The sequence below is a fragment of the Daphnia carinata genome, chromosome 5 (genome assembly GCF_022539665.2).
Source record: "Daphnia carinata strain CSIRO-1 chromosome 5, CSIRO_AGI_Dcar_HiC_V3, whole genome shotgun sequence".
Classification (NCBI taxonomy): domain Eukaryota; kingdom Metazoa; phylum Arthropoda; class Branchiopoda; order Diplostraca; family Daphniidae; genus Daphnia; species Daphnia carinata.
The window spans coordinates 9400845-9411815 of NC_081335.1; the positions used below are offsets into that span (position 1 = coordinate 9400845).

Consider the following 10971-nt stretch of genomic DNA (forward strand, 5'->3'; position numbering starts at 1 on the left):
CACTCGATAGCGTTCCCACTGAGCTTCAATTACAGTCCCAAATTCTTTCAGACGGGTTTGAACTACTCCCAAGTCCAAATTCTGCAGAAATCCTGCAATTCGAATAAATTTCTCTTGAATATTGCCATCCCTGATGACTACTGAAACTTCTTTCCTCTCCTATTCTGTCCTGCCGATCCCACGGTGTCGGGACAAAAAATTTGAGGTATATGCCTCTGATGTAAACGTAAGCCTAGCAACCTGATTTCTCGTATCTAGAACAGCAACTAGGCCTAAGAGATCCTGCGGCTCATCTTTCAAACTACGCACGAACCCATGTACCGCACGCATACTCAATCTCGGGGTTTGAAACCCGAAACCAACAACTACACTATTGAGCCACTTGGCAGCCATTGTCCCTTAGACAATGAAAACAAAGTGACCAAAGGGAAGGGGAAGATCCGCACACACGAAAAAAATACAGCATAAGCAAAAAAGGGGAATACTCGCGAAAAACAACAAAAACACTTTTAAACAAAGAAACAAAAATAAATGAAGGAGTGGTTACCTTTTCTTTTACTAGAAAAAATTCTACAGTTTACTCTTCAGTGGAGTTGTTAATTTGGGGGCCTAACCGTGACGAACGTGTGGGGAATATGAAGAAGGATATGGGAGCTCACGGCCGGATTGGATACCGGAAGACCGACGTCAAATTGACGCCGCGTAGTTAACGCCAAGCAACACCTTCTCGCCAGCTGCCGACGAAAGCGATTACCCAGTTGTCAAGAATTGAGAGAAGAGGTAATGTTAGTAAGAAAGTGGACCAAGATTGCCCGATAAGATTTCAGGCAATCAGTAGCACCACTTGGTCGAAAATCAATCAGTCTATTATAACCGGGGTTCAGATAATAAGCTGATAAGAACAGATTTTATGCATTGTATTTTCTAATGGACTGGGAATAAAGTTATATACAATGTTATTTTTACATTTATATGTAAAGGGAAAAAGTTCACGAGACGACGTGTCAATGCTAAGTGAAAAACCCTTAAAGAGAAAGTTGCAGAAGACTGTTGTCTTCTGCTTCTTCATCTTCTTCAGGCAGCGGATCGCTTTCTTCTGTTTGGTATGCCAAGTGTTTCGCTATTATCCCGGTCGTTCCTTGTATGGCCAAGAGCTTCATCTTCCTCTTCAGGTTGTTCCACCGTCTTCCAGGAATGCTTAGGGCTAGGGATATTGCGTCGTTTCTCGGTAGCCAAGACCCGAGTGAGCCAACGACTAGAGGAAGTACAGAGCCGAGGTGTTTGTACTTCTCTACCTTCTTATCCCTGGCCTTCTCTAACCCTTCTGCTCCTCTTAGAGGCACGGTTACATCAATAATGATGCCAGGGTTCGTCAAGGTGACTACGATGCCCGGTCGAATTCCAATGGAGTCAACTGCCCGATTTACAGAGACGGAGTGGCCATGTGCCTCCGCCTCTGTCACCATAAGATCTAGGATAGAATTGTGTCGATTAATTGACAGCGCTGAGTTGTTTCCAATTTGCCAGAACCAAGACGACACGTCTTGACTGTGGACTTAGATCCTGGACCCCCTCTGACTGCTAGTCTTGCCTGTCTGTCTGTCTGCCATGTCTAGTGCTAGTCCCGTTGGAACTTTCCCTTGTTGCTCCGACAGTATCCTGGATGTCCATCTTCTTCTAAGAACGGTTCTGAGTCCTCTGACTGCTTTTAGGGAGATGCAAGTGATGTCATCGGCGATGATTTTGGAGTATTGTTCCCCGGATACATCAATCCTGATCCTCCTTAAGTGGCCAGTTGCCCTCCACGAAAGCGTCCAGAGGTTCATGGATGATCCTCCATTTCTTATGGCACCAAGACCTTTGTCCATTGACCCTGCCAAGTATTAGTTAATTGGTATGGGGTATTGTACTTCATTTCTTCCGTATCCCAGTCGGGTGGTCTCCTCAAGTTGTGCCATGGCTACTTCGCTTACGGATTCGTCCTCGTTATCCAGGAGTTGCATCTCCCTGGCAATGGTCCAGATATCAGCTTCCTCAGTCAGAAGAAGCATTCCAAGTCCCCCAACCCTTCTGTCTGCGTAGAAAAAAACCGTGTTAAATGACATTGGGACGTTGGCAACTGCGCAAAAAATCTCTGCATGCGACGTCAAGGTCGAAGAGAGCACCCTTTTCCACCCTACCAGACGCCAGATGGTGAGATAGCGACGGGAGAAGTCAACTCCTGCAGCCTTCTAACAAGCCTTCCTGCAAGCCTGGATATCATAAGTCCTTACAGAGCGGCAGATGGCTGCTAGGAAATGGCCGCTTGCGTCCAGAGCACGGAGCTGACTGTTTTCTAGGCCATCTCATCCAGGTGCTGTATTGCAAGCTTTACCGAGTTTAAGCTTGATTTCCTCTGGACTAGGAGGTAAAGACAGATTTTAAAGTTCCTCTTAGGTCGGGATTAGCCATTTGCATCCATCAAAGTGAGTTTTGGCGCAGTTTATCTGTTCAGTTGGTGGTGGTTTAAATATCTTCCTGACGGGTTTGCGAGGATAAAGCGAGTATAAGCGATGCAGTTTGCCCTTTTTCTCTGCTTCCTTTTTTCCTGCGTCTGCTTTTTTTGCTGTTGTCTGCTTCGGTTGCGATTACTTCTTGTTCTCGTTGTTGAAGCTGTTGGTCTTCTTAGTGTGGGAATCGTGTCTCTCGATACGTTGCCAGTCTTAGCCATTCAGTTGTGCATTCGTTGAGGAGGGAATCAAGACCCTCCAGGGTGGTGCACAATTCTATCCTTGAGGCCCACAACCCCATAAACTCGTCTTAAATTCCCGCTACGTCGACGGTGGCTTGTGAGTTCACATATTGGCTCAGAGATGATAAAAGGGAGGAGAAGGAGATGCTGCTTGGGCTCGAGGTAGAAGTTGAAGCAGGGGAACTAGAGGAGGTTGCGCTTGGTAGGAGTTTGAGAACGCAATTTTGGTGGAGACTCATGATTGGTTTCTTGGTTATTATTGAGAGGTAATGGGATCGAGAGGGAAGCCCTAGAGCTTTCTGTAGGTGAAAGGTCGGAGCTACTGGAGTTTAGAGAGTTTCTGGTGGTTGGACGCGAAAAAATGGGTGACTGAAAGTTTGGTTAATGGGTAATTGGTAATGGGTTGCGAGAGGCTATTAGTGAAGTGAGCGTGGTTGGTTGTTGGGAACTAAGGATTTTAAAGTGTTCTCTCATGGCATGACCTTGTAGTGTGATGTTGCACGCTTTGCATTTCCACTTCGTTTTAGTGGACAAACCGTGTTTGCGCGCTATGTGGTGTTCAATAGACTGCGCTGCCACTGTTCCCCGGGCCATTGTAGACCAACGGCAAAGTGGACATCTACAGTTTCCACAAGGATAGCGAAGGATGAGATCCTCTCCTGCAACTTCTGATTGCTCTATGGAAATGCTTTCATCGCTACTGCTATCTACACTACATGCTTCGTTGCACACCGCGTGGTGTCTTTTGGCTCTAACTCCTTCTTCACAAATATGATTGCACGACTGTCAATAATAATTAGTGATGACGGTCAGACCATGTTTTGATTTTCAATCGGCGGCATTTTTTACATGGGTCTTTGAGCCATATCTACCAACTTGGGCAGAGAGAGCACTTTACAATTGAAGGTACCGGAAAGGGAAGCTTGAGAAAACCATCTACGCCGTTGTAGAAAAACAACTTTGTTGTCGACTCTGTCATTCTGGACGTAACATTGTTATTTTTTGGCAGTTTTTGCAAGCGATTGAGAGAAAGAAGTCAAAAAGTAAGCCCAGACAGTCAAGTGTCTGGTTTTCTGAAGGTTAAGGAAATGCTAGTCAACTGTCTTGGTTTTTAAGGGTTAGGGAAGGCTAGGCAGTCCAATGTCTGGTTTTTTTGTGTGGGGGTTATTGAAGGTCAGTGGTAAAGTTGGAAAGGATTTGGTTGAATTTACTGTAAAGACAATTTGGAGTTTCAAAAGAGATGCAAAGTTATTCTGTAAAGGTATTCAAAAACGTTCAGTGATGAATCTACATTTACTTTTACTTTTACTTGAAAAAATAATTTTACAGTTTACTCTTAAGCCAATTTGTGAACTAATTAGTTTGGGGGCCTAACCGTGACGCACGTGTGGTACAAACGTGATGTTAGTGTGTACATCTATACTACACTTTGATCTTAGACAAAAGACCGAGAAGCCCATCCAAGTACTAACGGGACCCGATGTAGCTTGACTTCCGGGAGCTGACGAGACCGGGTACGTTCTACATGGTATGGCCGTTGACACTGTTCAATGTAAAAGTAACAACGTATCTTTCGAAACTGGGTGGTTGGAATATGTTAAATCATACACACGATCATGTTATGGTTCATCAGCATATTGTTTTGGTGAAAACAAAAAATTTACTGAATGAAAAAAGCAATGCCCACAGCATTCCGTATTCCCAAGCGGTCACCCATCTTTTTTTTTTTTTCATAAAATATACTTTTATTATCAGTTGGGGTTCATACTTTTACAGCTATAAAAACAAATCAAAAACACAAGAAAAGGGAAAAAAAACAAAAAAAAAACACTTGGATGCAGACGATGTCGGGAAAAAACAAAAGGAAACAATGAAATATGGCAAAGTGGGGCTTTTGACACTTATGGGAAAAAATAAACAAAACAAAACATAGAAATATGGCAATGTGGGGCTTTTGACACTTGTGGGGAGAAACAAACAAATACAATAGGTACTGAAGTAGATTCATGCAACAAAAGCAAGGAAAAACAAAGGCTATTAAAATCATGAAAAGGATATTTAAATAAACAAAAATAAACACCGGTATCAAATATTCAGGTTAGGAAATGCACGATAGAAACAATAACAACAAAAACAAGAGCAAAACAAAGATCATCAATAATTCTAAGGGGGTTAGGTTAGGTTATTTGGGCTTTTCAGCAAAGGTCGGGCCACTCAGCGTCGAAGGTGTGGATCCAGGTGATACCGGGCAAGACAATACACGAATACAATGGAAAAAACTTTTGGAAAAAACCTTTTGTATTGACGTTCCTTGACGGGTAGTTACCAGTAACGGCAATGGAGCCTCAGTGCAGCCAGAAGAGTAAAAGTCTGCCGGAGATTACCTACTGGCCCAAAATGGCCACGTATCATATCTTCTTTTGACTACCGTTATATTCCCTCCAACCAGCTCCAAACGATGAGGCGTGCAGGACACTGGAACGCTAGATGCTCATCGGTTTCGGGATGTTGAAGGCAAATCGGGCATAGGGTATCCTTGGTGGGATCCAACCGATGGCATCTGGTCCTGGTAGGGAAAAGTCGCTGGTTGAAGAGGAACATGGTTTCTCGGATGTTTCTTGGCAGGGCTGCAGTCTCCTTCCAGATACGTGGCCAATCAAGGTTAGGCCTTAGGATCTCCAGCTTTCCCTGAGTGGTTACCTCCAGGATCCAATGGTTGTATGTTTTCCTATGGACCATTGGTTTCCCCTGAACCAGGATGGAAGCATCGAATAGTTGTTTAATTTTATGCAGGGATTCCTGAAGGTAGTTGGGCCTCTTCATGACTGCTACGTGTGTGGTGTTGTTCTTGTAGAGTGGCAGTAGGGTTCGGAGAGGAAAGGACATCCAATATCGGAGTAGAGAGCTTTCTGGACTACTGGGGCCTACAAGGATTCTATACATGGGGCACAAGAAAAGGGAACGGTAGAAGAGGTGTATGTTGACCAATCCCAGTCCCCCTTGGCTCACAGTACGATATATTACAGTTTTGTTCGGCTTTTCTACTTTTCCCATCCATAGGAATTTCATGGCAGCCTTTAAAATCTGGTCAGACATATTTTGATTATATGGTAATACTGTGCAATAAACACAGTTCCGGAGAGAGCTTTCGACTTGAGGAAAATTACCCTCTGGTAGAGATTGAAGCGTCGACAGGCATTCTCGCGAAGAATACCATTTAGCGAGCCGAATGCATTATTCCAGACCCTATCAGCTGTCTCAACAATGAAATGGGAGAACTTAATTCCTAAGAGGGACTATGTTGGTGCTGACACAAGCCACTCAAGAGGCCAAGTCAACCTAGAGCTCCAAATCACCGGTTTCTGTTTATTCATCCTTGCCTTTGTCCACTGACAGAAAAAGTCAATGACTTTTCCTGCCCTGGTAAAATCTTCGTCACAGGAAATGAAAATGGTGACGTCATCAACAAAGGCTCTGACAGTGAGTTTTTCATTAAAAAATGTAATACCCTTGAGAACATGAGATAAACGCATTAGTAAAGGCTCGATATATAGAACGAAAAGATGCACAGATAGGAGGCATCCCTGGCCCCTTTTTGATGAGGCCCTATGGTAGATAACAGTGTTTGCCTCAAACGTCTCGCTAAGGCAGATGTCATGACCTTGAAGTCACAGTTCAGAAAAGAAATAGGTCGAAAATTAGAAATCCCGCAATGTCCGGAAGACTTGGTAGCTAGCCTAATCGCCGCTTGTCCCTGCGATGACGTCAGAGTTTCCCTTTGAGGATATGATTAAACATACCCAAGAAATGGGGTCCGATCTCGTCCCAATATTTTACGTAAAACTCGCAAGGAATGCCATCGATGCTAGGAGACTTGTTTGATTTCATGGCTATTAGCGCAGATCTAATCTCTAGAAGGGAAATTGGTGCTGTCATGTTTGGGTTTGGTTTCAAGCAATCTCTTACTCCCTCTAAAAAATCATTCCCTGCCAGTATGTCAGGAGAAGGTTGATTTTTAAAAATTCTATTGAAATGGGAAACAATTTCTGCGGAAATGTCCTCTTTGGTCGATAAGCAACTGCCATTAGGGGCAATGATCATGTCAATTCGACATTTGCGGTAGTTAATTCTAGCTCTATTAACATGGAAGATATTAGCTTCCTCTACTTCTGGGCCCTCAAAGCAGTGGGAACGAATCCCATACCCTTTGAGTGTGCTCTCCTCCCAAGACTTTGAGAATTTCCTCTACTGATGAAAGGCAACCCAATCAAAGGTATCTGTTTCGGCGATCTGATGAATGCACGACTGATAGAAAAACCTGGTTTCTTTAATCATTCGAGCTCTTTGTCTAGAAAAATCTACCGAAATGCGCTTGATACCTGGTTTCAGGACCCTCTCCCACCAATTTGCTACATTGCTTTCCCTAAGAGGATGATTGGAAGATTGCTGAATAAAAGTAGTGACATATTTCTGAAAACCTTCCTCTGACAAAATAGAAGTACTTAACTTCCAAAACCCAGCAGGAGACCTAGTACGGTGCGGGAGAGCGAGATTGCAAGTAAAAGTAGATTGTACTGATTGATGATCACTAATCCATAAAGATTGCAAACAAATATTTAAAAAATTATCTGCAAAGATTCGGCTAGCATATATCCTATCAAGTCTAGAAGAACCGGTAGGGAAGTGAAAGGTATGACCAGGTTCGTTATAATTTAGCTTTTTTTGCCTGAATTTTTATTTTGAAAATTAAAAAATGGTCCGATAAAAATTATGTACAGAAACATTGCTAATGGACAGCCTTGCCTTACCCCTCTTTTCAGCTTAATATTTTTCCCCATTTTCCCGTTTACATACACCTTGCTTGAAGAGCTTTCATATAAGGATCTTATATTTCTAATAAATATTCGTCTAAATCCCATTTTTGATAATACCTCATAAAAAAGTACGATCCACCATGTCATATGCTTTTTCGAAGTCTAAACTAACAATTGCCGCACCTTTTTCTATTACCTTGCCCCCCTTATATGTGTCCTGCGTTGAAAACCATTCAATAACATTACGGTATGTGGTTAAATGTTGGCTAATGTCTCTGTTGGCTAACCCTCCTCTTTGTTCTTGAATTATTATGTAAGGTAAAACTTTGTTGAGTCTTAAAGTTCAAATGTTTGCTAAAATTTTATAGTCGGAGCATAAAAGGCTAAAAGGACTCCAATTACTTAAAATCTTTCGGCTTCCTTCTTTGTGCAGTAAAGTTATAATTCCGGTAGTCTGGGTTTCGCTAAGTTCCTCGATATCTAATACATGGTTAAACATTGTTGTGATTTCTTCCTTTATCCGATGCCAAATTTTTCTGTAAAATTCAACAGGCAGTCCGTCTATTCCTGGTGATTTATTTTTTGCATTGTTTTAATTGCGTTCCATACTTCATCTTCCCTGATTTTTTTAACTAGATTAAAATTCATATCCTGGGTTACTTTAACATTTAAATTTTTTAGTATTTCCTGCCTTTTCACTGGGTTGTGGTTATCAAGGGAATATAATCTTTAGTAAGATAAAAAAAATGGTTTGGTGTACATCTGGGTTTTTGTTAATGTTAATTCTCTTCCAATTATTATTCTCACTTCTCCATTTGTTTTTTTCTTAATTAAATTTGCCACACTAATAGTTTCGTTACCAATAAGAAAGTTTAATTTACCTCTAATTTTCTTCCCTTCTTCCTCTTTTATATACATATTTCTTAAAACATTTTTTAAAAAGTTATAATCTTCGAAGTTATTATGCCCTTGGTCTATCTCGGCTTTGACTTGGTCGAGGCATTCCATATAGAAATTTTATTTTGAGTTCCTTTCTTTCCATTTATTTTTTAAATATTGTGTGCACACTATTTTAAAGTTGGTTTTTATTTCTTTTCCCACCAGTATGTAATGCTTCCTTACTCTTGCTTCTTTTGTTTTGCATTTAAAATAAAATTTTCTAAAATATTTGGGAATTCTGGGTCATAAAGTGTACTGGTATTTAATTTCCACAGCCTTTTCTTCTTCTTCTGTTCTTCTATATTCCCTTCTAGATCTAGCGTTACTGATTGATGGTCACTGAAAGTAAAATTTAAATGTTTACATTCTTTAATATTATCTTTATTTATACACTGTACATATTTTCTGTCAATTCTCGATTTTCCATTGGGACTTATAAAAGTAAGGGCAATGGTTGTTGGGTATTTGATTCTGTAGGCATCTACCAATTTCAGTCTGTCAACTAGGTTTTTTAATTGATTATTTATTTTCTTTTTTACACCTTGCCTATCCCTTGGGTCAATTACGCTGTAAGAATCTCCTAAAATAATAAATTTCATCACTTGCTTTGATAAATTTTGGAAGTGTCTGGAGAAAAAATTTGTGTCGGTTGGTAGCTGTTTCATTTTGGGTTGGAGCATAAATATTGACAATAAAAAAATATTTGAAATGTGCTCCTATTATTCTCCCATCTGCTGCCTTTTCTACATTAATTAATTTTAGCTGCTTTTTGTACAATATCATGGTTCCTGATCTATTTTTGGTTTTCAATATTATTGTTAATTATTGCTATAAACAGTGTTTTTCAACTTTTTTTTTCGTTATCTAGATAAGATACGATAATTTGACAAGTTGGAAGATTAAGATCAGTTAAGTTAACGTAAAAATCGTGAAATAAAGATAAAGATACCGATAATAAAAAGATAAATCGATTTTGAATCGATTGATATATCGAATTTTGAATCGATTATATATCGAACTTCTTATCGATTTCTATATAGAATTATTAATTGATTACGATATTGCAATTTAAATCGGTATTGTATTGATGGGTAAAATAGGTTAATACATCGATTTTTTAACGGAATAATGTTTTGATGCTGAATCTTTTGTTGTTGTGAATCAAGCTGAATTCAATTGCTTAATTGGTTTTTACAACAATTGAATCTTACTTAATGGGAATTATTAATGTAATATGTAAACGTGTATCAGAAATTCAGAGCTTTTTTAGAGAAAACATAGACAGACCAAATGCTTTTTTCAATTTATTTGGTCAACTTGTTATTTTTTTTAACAAACAAAAGCGACGAAAATAAATCAGATTTAAGGCGGTTACGTTTAGCCGATAGAATATCGGTGGCCGTACTGAAAGCCCTCTCAATACTTCCAGATTACGCAGGAATGCCAAAAATGTCTCTCGCAATAGGAGAAAGAATAGGAAAACGATGGCTGTTGATCCTCCAGAATTGTAGCGGCCGTACTGGTTTCTTTCCCTTTGTTGGATCTTTAGCATCAATGTACTCCTCCATAGGCAAAGTCGGCTCGTTCAGGTATGTTTCCAGTTCCTCAGTCGCTCTAGTACTACCAACTGAACTCGATCGTCGTGGCTCGATAACCGTGCTGTATAGAGAGCGCGGCTTCCTTTTAGAGGGTGTAGGGCCGTTCGCATCCTTTTCTCGTTCCTGCAATGGTAGACACTGCGTGTCGATGCCAGGTGATTCGATGGCTAATATGATTTTTAAAAAATTAGATGTATAAGAGGTACTTCATTTAACATTTTCTTACCATGTTTGCGATAAAGCTTTTCCAGCTCAGATTTTACGGCACCCAAAACCATAGACTCAGTGAGGTTTCCGGTTGGTCTTATAGAAGTCTTCTTGAAACGCGGATCCAGTAAGGCGCCTTGAGAGTGGAAGATTAATATAGAACATTAATACACAAGTGAAAATTATAGAGTTGTGATAATGTCTTACCAAGGACAAAGAAATTGTTTTGCAAAACATAAGATAAACGTTTCTCAAGCGAAACCTTAAGGGCTGCAACAAAATCTTTGCAATGCGAATTCCCACTGTACAGTGGGCACGCAGTATTCACTACAATTCGCCCGTTCACATCAAGAATTGTTAGTGACACCTTTGTAAGAATTTCAAGATATGCTGGAATCACAATCCCAACCGTTTCATGATCTGCTTGAAGTTCATCGGTGGCTTCTTTGAAAGTCTCCAAAATGATGACTAACTCTTTCAAAGTTTTCAATTCAATCGCTGTAAATTTTCCGTGCTTTTTCATTGCGTTTAATTTTCCTTGAATAGACGGATCCTTCTCTAATGCTTCAACCAACTTGCTGAGCATTAAGTACTGCGAACTCAAATGCGTCAAATTCTTCTCGGGTATGCGAAAATTTACCGATTTTACTAATGTTTTAGTATCAATCACACTGTGACGAAT

The 10971-nt window shown here is 40.3% G+C and overlaps 1 pseudogene; it reads right to left on the bottom strand.

Annotated features, from left to right (window-relative positions):
- Window positions 1-973: 973 nt before the first annotated feature.
- Window positions 974-1868, bottom strand: LOC130685763 (uncharacterized; annotated as a pseudogene).
- Between the last annotated feature and the right edge of the window lie 9103 nt (window positions 1869-10971).